Source organism: Ascaphus truei, chromosome 3 (assembly GCF_040206685.1).
Source record: "Ascaphus truei isolate aAscTru1 chromosome 3, aAscTru1.hap1, whole genome shotgun sequence".
Classification (NCBI taxonomy): Eukaryota; Metazoa; Chordata; class Amphibia; order Anura; family Ascaphidae; genus Ascaphus; species Ascaphus truei.
Window position 1 is genome coordinate 160,366,182 of NC_134485.1, and position 12,500 is coordinate 160,378,681.

Consider the following 12,500-nt stretch of genomic DNA (forward strand, 5'->3'; position numbering starts at 1 on the left):
TCAGGCGTGCAACCTTGCTCCTCAGGCCAGGACCCAGGCCCACACATGGTGCTCCCTACTGCTGCCTGCACGCACCCCCCGTCAGCCGGACGACACATCGGGGGACCAAGCGGTCACCGGGGGGCGAAGAGCGAGCCTCGAGCCATCGGGGAATGGGGGGGGGGGGCGAAAAGTGAGCCCCGAGCCATCGGGGAATGGGGGGGGGTGAAGAGCGAGCCCCGAGCCATCAGGGAACCAAGAAGGGGGAGAGGCCAGCTGCTGAGCCAGCGGGGGAACAGACGCCCGACGGGGGGGGGGGCAAGCAGATACATAAATTATGACAATACATATGCCCCCTACTCCACCACCCCCCCCCCACTACCCTTTGCCCCCCTTTCCCCCCCCACTCCCCTTTCCCCCCCCACTCCCCTTTCCCCCCACTCCCCTTCCCCCCCACCCCCACTCCCCTTTCCCACCCACTCCCCTTCCCCCCACTCCCCTCCCCCCACTCCCCTTTCCCCCCCACTTCCCTTTTCCACCCTCCCCTTTCCCCCCCACTCCCCTTTCCCCCCCTTTCCCACCCCCCACTCCCCTGTCCCCCCCACTCCCCTTTCCCCCCCCACTCCCCTTTCCCCCCACTCCCCTTTCCCCCCCCCACTCCCCTTTCCCCCCCACTCCCCTTTCCCCCCCGCTCCCCTTTCCCCCCTCTGCTCCCCTTTCCCCCCCCTCCACTCCCCTTTCCCCCCTCCACTCCCCCTCCCCCATCCGCTCCCTTTCCCCCCCCTCCGCCCCCCCTCCCCCCCTCCATTCCTCTTTTCCCCCCTCCCCCTCTGCTCTCCTTCCCCCCCTCTGCTCCCCCTCCCCCCCTCCGCCTCCCCTTCCCCACCACCTCCGCTCCACTTTCCCCCCCCCCTCCGCTCCCCTTTCCCCCCCCCCCCACCGCTCCCCTTCCCCCCTCCGCTCCACTTCCCCCCCCCTCCTCCCCTTTCCCCCCCTCCTCCCCTTTCCCCCCCTCCTCCCCTATCCCCCCACCTCTTCCCCTTTCCCCACACCTCCTCCCTTCCCCCCCCTCTCCCCTTTCCCCCCCTCCCCTTTCCCCCCTTCCTCCCTTTCCCCCCCTCCTCCCCTTTCCCCCACACCCCTCCACCCCCCTTCCACCCCTTTTACTCTGTTCCATCCTCCTCCACCCCTTACCCCCCTCCCACCCCCCTCCAACCCTTCCCCCCCTTCCTCAACCCTTCACCCCTTCCCCCTCCACCCCCTCCACCCCCTTCCCACCGCCCTTCGCCTTCCTGCCCGCTTTCCCACCCCCGCCTTCCCGCCTCTGCTTTCGCGCCCCACCCGCCTCTGCCTTTCACCCGCCCTTACTCCGACCGCCTCTGCCTTTCACCAACCACCTCACAGCCACTGAACGCACTCAACAGACACCCGCCACACGACACAAACCTGCCGACACACACACCTGCTAACGCCCCTACGCACCGACATCACTCACCCACCGCCTCACACCCTAGCAGGACCCCCACTCACAGACAGCACTCACAACCCACGCGCCACCTACCGCCTCACACCCTAGCAGGACACACGCCTCATATTTTTACATCTGTTATGTCACAAAATATACAATAAACCATTTTTAAACAACAACATCGTATTACATTTTATTCCATCTTTCTTTTCAACATTATTATCCAACCTTTACAACAAATAATCACCTATTGTTCCACGATTTATAAATAATACTACCTATTATGCATTTACATCCCGGGCAACACCGGGTCTCTCAGCTAGTAACCTGTATAATACCAGGAAGAAAACTTTATAATAAAGCTGTTATGATTAGCTGCATAGTTCTTAGTTTGTTGAAGGCTCTTATTTACCTGTATAATACCAGGAAAAGCACTCTGAATTAGATTTGTCACAACCAAACTGCATGCACGGACCTGCGTGTGTGAAAAATGAATGATCCTTAACCATTTGGAAGCATAGTAGGATGGGGTGAGCTTGGAACCTGGGAAAGAGGAGCCACCCTCCCTTAATCAGATGTGACCAGCTGGACAAGATTGCAAAACAGAGAAAACCAGTAAGCTCCTGATTTATATACCCCCAAAGTAACCACAATATATATATATACATATATATATACACACAGTTAGGTCCGGAAATAATTGGACACTGATACAAGTTTTGTTATTTTGGCTGTGTACCAAAATAAATTCAAGTTACAGTTAAATAATGAATATGGCTTAAAGTACAGTCTATCAGCTTTAATTTGAGGGTATTCACATCCAAATTGGAGAAAGTGTTTAGGAATTACATCTCTTTAATATGTAGCCCCCTCTTTTTCAAGGGACCAAATGTAATTGGACAATTGACTCAAAAGCTGTTTCATGGACAGGTGTGGGCTATTCCTTTGTTATTTCATCATCAATTTAGCAGGTAAAAGGTCTGGAGTTGATTCCAGGTGTGGCATTCGCATTTGGAAGCTGTTGCTGGGAACCCACAACATGCGGTTAAAGGAGCTCTCAATGCAAGTGAAACAGGGCATCCTTAGGCTGCAAAAAAAATAAATAAAATCCTCCAGAGAGATAGCAGGAACATTAGGAGTGGCCAAATAACAGTTTGGTACATTCTGAGAAAAAAAGAACGCACTGGTGACCTCTACAAACACAAAAAGCCCTGGACATCCATGGAAGACAACAGGGGTGGATGATCATAGGATCCTTTCCATGGTAAAGAAAAACCCCTTCACAACATCTAGCCAAGTGAAGAACACTCTCCAGGAGGTAGGCATATCCTTATCCAAGTCTACCATAAAGAGAAGACTTCACAAGAGCAAATACAGAGGGTTCACCACAAGTGCAAACCATTCATATGCCTCAAGAATAGAAAGGCCAGATTAGACTTTGCCAAACAATATCTAAAAAAGCCAACCCAGTTCTTTAACAGCATTATTTGGACAGATGAAACTAGGTCAACCTGTACCAGAATGATGGGAAGAAAAAAGTATGGAGAAGGCTTGGAACGGCTCATGATCCGAAGCATACCACATCATCTGTAAAACATTGTGGAGGCAGTGTGATGGCATGATCATGCATGGCTTACAGTGGTACTGGGTCACTAATGTTTATTGATGATGTGACAGAAGACAGAAGCAGCCGGATGAATTCTGAAGTGTATAGAGATATATTGTCTGCTCAGATTCAGCCAAATTCAGCGAAGTTGATTGAACAGCGCTTCACTTTACAGATGGACAATGACCCAAAACATACTGCGAAAGCAACCCAAAGTTTTTTAAGGCAAAGAAGTGGAATATTCTGCAATGGCCAAGTCAATCACCTGATCTCAACCCGATCGAGCTTGCATTTCACTTGCTTAAGACAAAACCTAAAGCAGAAATACCCACAAACAAACAACAACTGAAGACAGCAGCAGTAAAGGCCTGTCAAAGCATCACAAAGGAGGAAACCCAGCGTTTGGTGATGTCCATGCGTTCCAGACTTCTAGCAGTCATTGCCTGCAAAGGATTCTCGAAAAAGTATTAAAAATTTACATTTTATTTATGATTGTGTTAGTTTGTCCAATTACATTTGAGCCCCTGAAATAAGTGGACTGTGTATGAAAATGGTTGCAATTCCTAAATGTTTCATACAATATTTTTGTTCAACCCCTTGAATTAAAGCTGAAAGTCTGCACTTCTATTGCATCTCGGTTGTTTCATTTAAAATCCATTTTAGTGGCGTACAGAGCCAAAATCTTGAAAATTGTGTCAGTGTCCAATTATTTCCGGACCTAACTGTAATTGCATATGAGTGTCAAAACAGAGTGCTACTGGGCATGGCAATATACTGTATAGTTAAAATCAAGGACAGAACATAGAAGACAGACAGAGCCCAATGCTACTTCCAATGACACAGATACACAGTAAAGACTCTTTCCCAGGTTCCAAGCTTACCTTAATCTTGGTGGCTGGCATACACTCAAGTGTTTTCATACCGGTCGCGATTACTCAAACATACAGGCATCCACGGACGGTTATAGTGAGCTTTTCCACGCATGCGCACTTCGTCACACACCACGCCGATACACACGGAGGTGAAACTGCAGTTAGTGCTACAGAGCCAGCCCCAGCGCGCGGGACTGTTACCTGTAAGGAATTGGATTCGCCCCCCCCCCCCGCCTGATCTACAGTGGAGCCTAACAGATGAGGATATCGTTCAGACCTGGAGATAAACTAAGTTTTAATTATATGTAAGTTTTTACATTATTGTTGTTATATTACATTATTATACCCTTACCTTGGTGCGCACCTGTGCTTTTTTTCTTGGTTGCCTGGTTTTCTCTGTTTCTCTGTTTTTAAAATATATATATACAGTATATATATATATATATATATATATATATATATATATATATATATATATATATATATATATATATATATATATATATATATATATATATATATATATATATGTATGTATGTATGTATGTATGTATGTGTATATATATGTATATATATATATATATATATATATATATATATATATATATATATATATATATATATATATATATATATATATATATATATATATATATATATATATGCAAATACAACTGTATGCTCATCTGCATGTCTTAGGCAGGTCTGCAATCCCGCCTTCCCCCATCATCACCCAGCATACAGCACTTCCACTGCAGCAAGGGATTCTGGGAAATGACATGCAAATGAGTACACAGTGTCACTTTTTGCCTCAAAAACCATTTTTAACATGGTTCCCTATAGATATAAAATCAACCCCACACTGATGAGACCCATCAAGGTCGAAACAGCTGTCTGTGGGTGGTTTTCTGGGTATGCACCTTAACCCTGGCTGTGCTCAAAGCTGTGACCATGCAGCAAGATTAAGCCTATAGGGAACCATGTTAAAAATGGTTTTTGAGGCAAAAAGTGACACTGTGTGCTCATTTGCATGTCATTTCCCAGAATCCCTTGCTGCAGTGGAAGTGCTGTATGCTGGGTGATGATGGGGAAAGGTGGGGTTGCAGACCTGCCTAAGACATGCAGATGAGCATACAGTTGCATTTGCATATTTGCTTTCCTGTGGAGGGTTTTTGTCACTTTTTTCACTCACCATAACTTAACTCAGTATTATGGTATATATATATACATATATATATAGATATATATATATATATATATATATATATATATAGATGTATCTATATATATATAGATGTATCTATATATATATATATATATATATATATATATCCTTGTAGAGGTATCATCAACCTCAAACTCACCCATTACCCGGATGAAGTACATTTCCTAGACACCACCATTACTATAAAGAACAACCAACAACAGACCTCTGTATACCGCAAACCTACAGACAGAGCCAGCTATTTGAGGGACAACAGCTTCCACCCGACACACACCAAACATGCAACCATCTACAGTCAAGCCATACGATACAACCGGATATGCTCCGACACAGCAGACAGAGACCAGCGGATTAAAGCCTTGAGATCAGACTTTATAAACCGTGGATATAACCACAGAATTGTAGACCAGCAAATTCACAAAGCCACCAGAATACCAAGAAGTGATATCCTTGAATACAAACAGAAGGAGACAAGCGACAGGGTACCTTTGGTGGTCACATATAACCCACAACTAGGAGCCCTACACAAGATCGCCAGGAAACTACAACCCATCCTCCAGGAAGATACAAGACTGCAACAGGTCTTCCCTGAAGCACCCTTATTATCATACAGACAACCCCATAATCTCAAGAATATTATGGTGAGGAGTAAAGTATTCAGCAGTACAACTGAATGTGGGACAAAACCATGCCAGGACCCAAGATGCAAAACCTTGCGCAATGCTCTACACAGCGGACACAATACAAATACCACACAGGAATCGGGAATACAAAATCAGAGGAAGGTTCACCTGTTCTTCCAGCAATGTCGTGTACCTCATCATGTGCATGAAATGCCCAGGGGGCTGCTACTACATAGGTGAGACAGGGCAGGGGCTAAACAAGAGAATGAACCTGCATCGCCACAGCATCACACGTGGTACAAGAGAAAGTCCTGTTGGCGAACATTTCTCTGACTCTGGCCATAAGATGAACGATCTGAGGGTTGCCATACTCAAAGGTAATCTTAAAACCCCGAAAGAGAGACGGTTGCATGAATACAAATTTATGCAACTGTTCGGGACACTTAGCAGTGGCCTAAACAGAGATCGAAATTTTATGAGTCATTACTCGACACTAGTGAACTCTCGTCCCATGAGCGCTAAAGGCCATGTCTGTACATACTGTGCTATATGTATGCACACACAGCTGTCTCTCACACAAACTAATAATCCTTGTTTTTCCATCCCTATACACCAATAAGGACCACTTAGTATCCACACACACTATTAGTTGTGCTACAAACTCTCACATTTCCACACCCACCCACACCATTTATATCCACTCCCACTCCACACACACCTTGTGTAAAGCACTGTATATACTGTGGGCTCTCCATTCATTTTTATTCACACTGATACACATACACACTCTTTCTTCACTTGCTTTCACAGTAAGCTTTTGACACATCTAGCCATAAACACATCCACACCGGGGGAAGGAACAGCACAGATAACATTCCAAGAGACACTGTTTTTAAATATACCTTTTGCTTCATTCATTGTAACATCGCCGGAAGAAGAGATCAGTGTATCTCGAAAGCTCGCACAAATAAAAGCATTTCGTTAGCCACAGAACGGTATCATCTATTTATTTTTTGATTATATATATATATATATATATATATATATATATATATATATATATATATATATATATATATATATATAGTGCAGAAAATAGCCGTGTTAGTCCAGTTGCGATAGTGCAGAATAAATGAGTTTCTTCAGTATTAGGTGATACCTTTTTTATTGGACTAACAATTTAGTTATTGCAGTGTTCGACAAACCTATACATTTGCTCGCCCCGGGCGAGTGGATTTAACATCGTGGCGAGCTCCTATTGGCCCAAGAAGCACACGTGTGGTACTAGGTGGCGAGTAGATTTTTATATTCGGCGAGTAGATTTTTTGGTGATTTGTCGACCACTGTATATATATATATATATATTATATATATATATATATATATATATATATATATATATATATATATATATATATGTGTGTGTGTGTGTGTGTGTGTATATATATATAAAACAAGGGGAGCACAGAGGGGGCGATCGCAGAGGCGATGATTTTCAACATCTCCACACATCTTTTGTCCTAAAGCAGAGAGGAGTGTGTTAAGCAAAGGTTTGTCTTTTATTCCTACTCATACCCTTAAACCGTTTGATTGGGAGGTTGACTTATACAAACTGAATAGAAAGCTACGCCTAAAAGAATTTTTGGGAACAAGACCAATATTTTGCAGGCTGATGACTATCAGGAACTGACAATGCACCAATTCCATCAACCCAGTACCTTTGATTCACAGGTACACAATTTCAACATTTCAGCCTTTATCAGTCTGGTGGAAACTGACACTAGGAAGCGTGTGTGGAACTTCAAGAGGAGTTATTCCAATTTTACGGGGGAGGAGCAAATGGCACTCAAGACCCTCCGTGATAATAAATAAATAATCATACGTGCCGCCGACAAGGGAGGCATTATTGTAGTAATGGATTACAGCCATTACGAAGAGGTCCTGCGACAATTGAACATAACCCAACATTATAAATCTTTGAATGGAGACCCTACAACCGGTTACAAGCGAGAGGTTGATGCGGTGATTCAAATGGGTGTTAACAATTTGTGGATCACAGAGGAGATTGGGAATTTTTTAGTACAACCGTACCCAATTATCCCGGTTATGTACATTCTACCGAAGATCCACAAGTCGCAGACGTTGCCTCCGGGAGACCAATCATCTCAGCGAGGGGATCCATATGCCAACCCATATTACAATTCCTTGACTTTTTCCTGCAACCTCTTGTTACCAAAATGCCCAGTTATATACGGGACACCACAGACTTTATCAACAGATTGGCTAAAATACAAGTGACACGTGGTGCATTGCTGCTGGTAAGTATGGATGTCACAAGCCTCTATACGAACATCGAGCATACGGAAGGCTTGGAGGCGGTGGCCACACAGTTACGGGGTCAACAAGATCGGACAGGACCACCGACTGAGTTCCTACTACTTTTGATGAACATTGTATTGTTCAAAAATTACTTTAAGTTTGAGGATAAGTTCTACCTCCAACTAATGGGTACATTACCTCCATGACGCACCTCTGTCACAACACATTGTTGAATATATGCGCTACATTGATGATGTCTTCCATCTATGTGACGGTACAGAAGGAGAACTGATTGCATTTGTGGATTATTTGAACCAAATTGCATCCACCATACGGTTCACATTGACCTATAGTCCAAGTAAGGTTGTTTTTCTTGACACAGAAGTATATCTAACTGAAGGAGTACTTCGGACGAGGATACATCAGAAAGATACTGATAAGAATTCACTCCTCCTGGCAACCAGCCATCATCCAATACCTCTTAAGAAAGGGTTACCTTACTCCCAGTTTCTTAGAGTGTGCCGGATTACTAGTGATAGTGGTGAGCGTGATCAAGCCCTTGTGAAAATGTATAAACGCTTTGAGGAGAGGGGATATGAATGTAAGGACCTTGATGCAGCACTCAAGAGAGCCAAGGATGTCCCCAGAGAACAGCTCCTGCTGCCCTCTTCGAATGCACAGAAGAAAGATAGGTTCCATGTCACTAGTACATTTAGTACTGCATCAAGAATGATTAAGACGTCGATCCAACAACACTGGAATATATTGGCGAATGATGCCACCATTGGCAAGAATTTTGAGCGTCCCCCACTATTTGCTACAGAAGAGGGCGAAATATCGGCGATACATTAACTAGGGCAGACCAGGTGGAAAAATATGGTAAACCTACAACTTGGCTGAGTAAGAAAAAAGGTGTCTTTAAATGCCATGGATGCTCCAACTGCCAATACCTCATTCTTGGCACGCAGTATTCACATCCCCATAGTGGCAAACCACGCCTTATTCAGGACTATATGAACTGTGAAAGTAGATATGTTGTCTACTTTATCCGGTGCCCTTGCGGACTATATTATGTCGGTAAAACGACGCGCATGCTAAAGGAGCGGATTAGTCTGCATAGATCATCTATTAGGAAGGCATTGGCCGACAACACTTGATTGGAGGATCATAAATTGCAACCAGTTGCGAGGCACTTTAAAAACTTTAAGCATAGCCTTGCAATGCTGAGGTGCATTACTATTATGCAAGCGCACACGTCCATTCGTGGTGGTGACAGAGGAAAATTATTACTGCAATTGGAACAAGGCTCATCTATGAACTTGATACTATGGCACCCAGAGGACTTAATGAGGATTTTAAACTGGGTTGCTTTTTGTAGCAACAGTAGTATCATTGTAGGGAGATACATTTATGAGTTAAAGTTGGGGATCTTACTGCCATCTGTCACCTCTGTGTAGTTAGAATTATCCGTTTCTGTATTCATCTTTGGGCTTATTTTTGACTTATTATGTGACCCCAATTTTGCTCCTTAGCACCCCTTCCCCTCCTCCCCCCTTTCCCCTCCTTCCCCCCCTTTCCCTCCCACCATCTTCCCCTTTCCCCTCCCCCCTTTCCCTCCCATCCCCCTTTCCCTCTCCCCTTTTCCTCCACTCCCCCTTCCTGTTCCTTCCTTTCCTTTATGTCTGCTTTTTCAAACTTTTACAAGCAAATCTGCATTCACTATTCATTTCTCTTGGTAGCATGTTAGAGTGATATTAGTATATTTATTATTGTTGCACTATTGATAGTGATTTTTAGTAATACTGTGCATCTGGAGTATATATTTTCACCTCTTCATGTGTTTTTTAATACTGCACTTTCATTTTGGTTACAGGACCTGTTGCTGCTGGTGATGTGACGTCATCATGTTCAAACGGCTCAGTGCCCCTGCTCCCTATTGCAGTCTGCTTCTGCCTACACTCCCATGGTTACAGACGCTTTAGTTGCATCGCCATGGCAACGGGGGATGCCTTAGAATGACTGGTGTGCTCACTGGCTCCACCCGCAGGCGCACATGTGCACTGTGTCTGGCATTGATAGCTAAGTGTAAACAGAGGAGTGGTGAGGCTGAGCTGCTGCACAGTGATGACAGGGCTCCCATGCGCCTACAGTACTCCAGTTTTTAATTACAATCAGCTGGTTCTTGATTATGCACACAGGTGGGTGATGGGTATATATGTTTTCCTTGGGCAGTGTTCTCCAGCACGCCCCTGAGGAAGGTCCTATACAGGACCGAAACGTTGGATTTATATGTGCCTGCTTTTTTTCAAATACACTTTTGCAATATACCTTGAGTGCTGTTTTTTGTCTCCTTGGTGGGACACCTTGTTTCTTATTATTTTTGTTGAACAAGCACCTATTTCTTTGGAGCCTTTGAAATGCCTGCTGTTATCTTTATATATATATATATATATATATATATATATATATATATATATATATATATATATATATATATATATATATATATATATATATATATATATATATATATACAGTATATATATATATATATATATATATATATATATATATATATATATATATATATATATATATATGTGTGTGTATGTATATATTTATATAGCGGGGACGTCCAGACACTGGTTAAGGAAACAAGTCATTCACCTGTGGCTTTTATTTCTAGATCCGACATTTACACACACACACACACACACACACACACACACACACACACACACACACACACACACACACACACACACACACACACACACACACACACACACACACACACGTAACAAGGACTAATTGTAGTATAATGTAATAAATACATTTGTCAAAAACGAATGTTGTTCTGACTAGGAATTTATTAAATGTATTTTATTTATATATTTTATTTTAAAGCGGGGTTGGGGGCAGAGTTGGGGCGGGGACTAGGGTTGGGGGCGGGACTAGGGGCGGGGTTGGGGCGGGACTAGGTGGCGAGTAGATTTTTTGGTTGGGCGAGTAGAATTTTGGGTGATTTGTTGAACACTGTATATATATATATATACAGTGCTTGACAAATCACCCAAAAATCTACTCGCCGAACCAAAAAATCTACTCGCCACCTAATCCCGCCCCCAACCCCGCCCCTAGTCCCGCCCCCAACCCCACCCTTAGTCCCGCCCCCGCTTAAAAAAAAATACATAAATAAAATAAATTGAGTAAATTCCTAGTAAGAACATTCGTTTTTGACATAAGTTTATTTATTGTATTACATTATACTACAATTAGTCCTTGTTACGTGTGTGTGTGTGTGTGTGTGTGTGTACGTGTGTGTGTGTGTGTGTGTGTGTGTGTGTGTGTGTGTGTGTGTGTGTGTGTGTGTGTGTGTGTGTGTGTGTGTGTGTGTGTATGTCGGATCTAGAAAAAAAAGCCAGATGTGAATGACTAGTTTCCTGAACCTCTTAACCAATGTCTGGACGCCCCCGCTTCACAATATCTAAAGCAGCAATCCCGCCTGGGATCTTACTGATCCGCAGTCCCTCAATGTCCAGATACCTTAATTCCCGCAATGTTATACATTGGAGGGGAGGCGTTCCCTACCTGTCTTCTGGGTTAGGGGGGTTCCGATGTCTCCCGTGTGAAGCTTGAGTCAGATCTGGAAGAAAGCAGTTTGTTATTTCGGTGTAGTATAGGGCTGTTAAGATATATAGGGTAAAATAAGATATCCATGTCCAGAGTGTGAGACAGAGAGAGTGTGGGTGAGAGACAGACAGTGAGAGAGAGACAGAGAGAGAGAGACAGGGGAGAGACAGAGGGGAGAGAGACATAGAGGGAAGAGAGACAGAGAGGGAAGAGAGACAGAGAGGGGAGAGCGACAGAGAGAGGAGAGCGACAGAGAGGAGGGGAGGAGAGACAGAGAGAGGGGGGAGAGACAGAGAGGGGGGGGAGAGACAGAGAGAGGGGAGAGACAGAGAAGGGGGGGAGAGACAGAGAAATGGGGGAGAGACAGAGACAGAGGGGGAGAGACGAGAGAGAGGGGGAGAGACAGAGAAGGGGGGGAGAGACAGAGAAGGGGAGAGAGACAGAGAAGGGGGGAGAGACAGAGAGAGGGGAGGAGACAGAGAGAGGGGAGGAGACAGAGAGAGGGGGAGGAGAGACAGAGAGAGGGGAGGAGAGACAGAGAGAGGGGGGAGATACAGAGAGAGGGGGGAGAGACAGAGAGAGGGGGGAGAGACAGAGAGGGGGGAGAGACAGAGAGGGGGGAGAGACAGAGAGGGGGGAGAGACAGAGAGGGGGGAGAGACAGAGAGGGGGAGAGACAGAGAGGGGGAGAGCGACAGTAGAGGAGAGCGTCAGAGAGGAGGGGAGGAGAGACAGAGAGAGGGGGGAGAGACAGAGAGGGGGGGGGAGAGACAGAG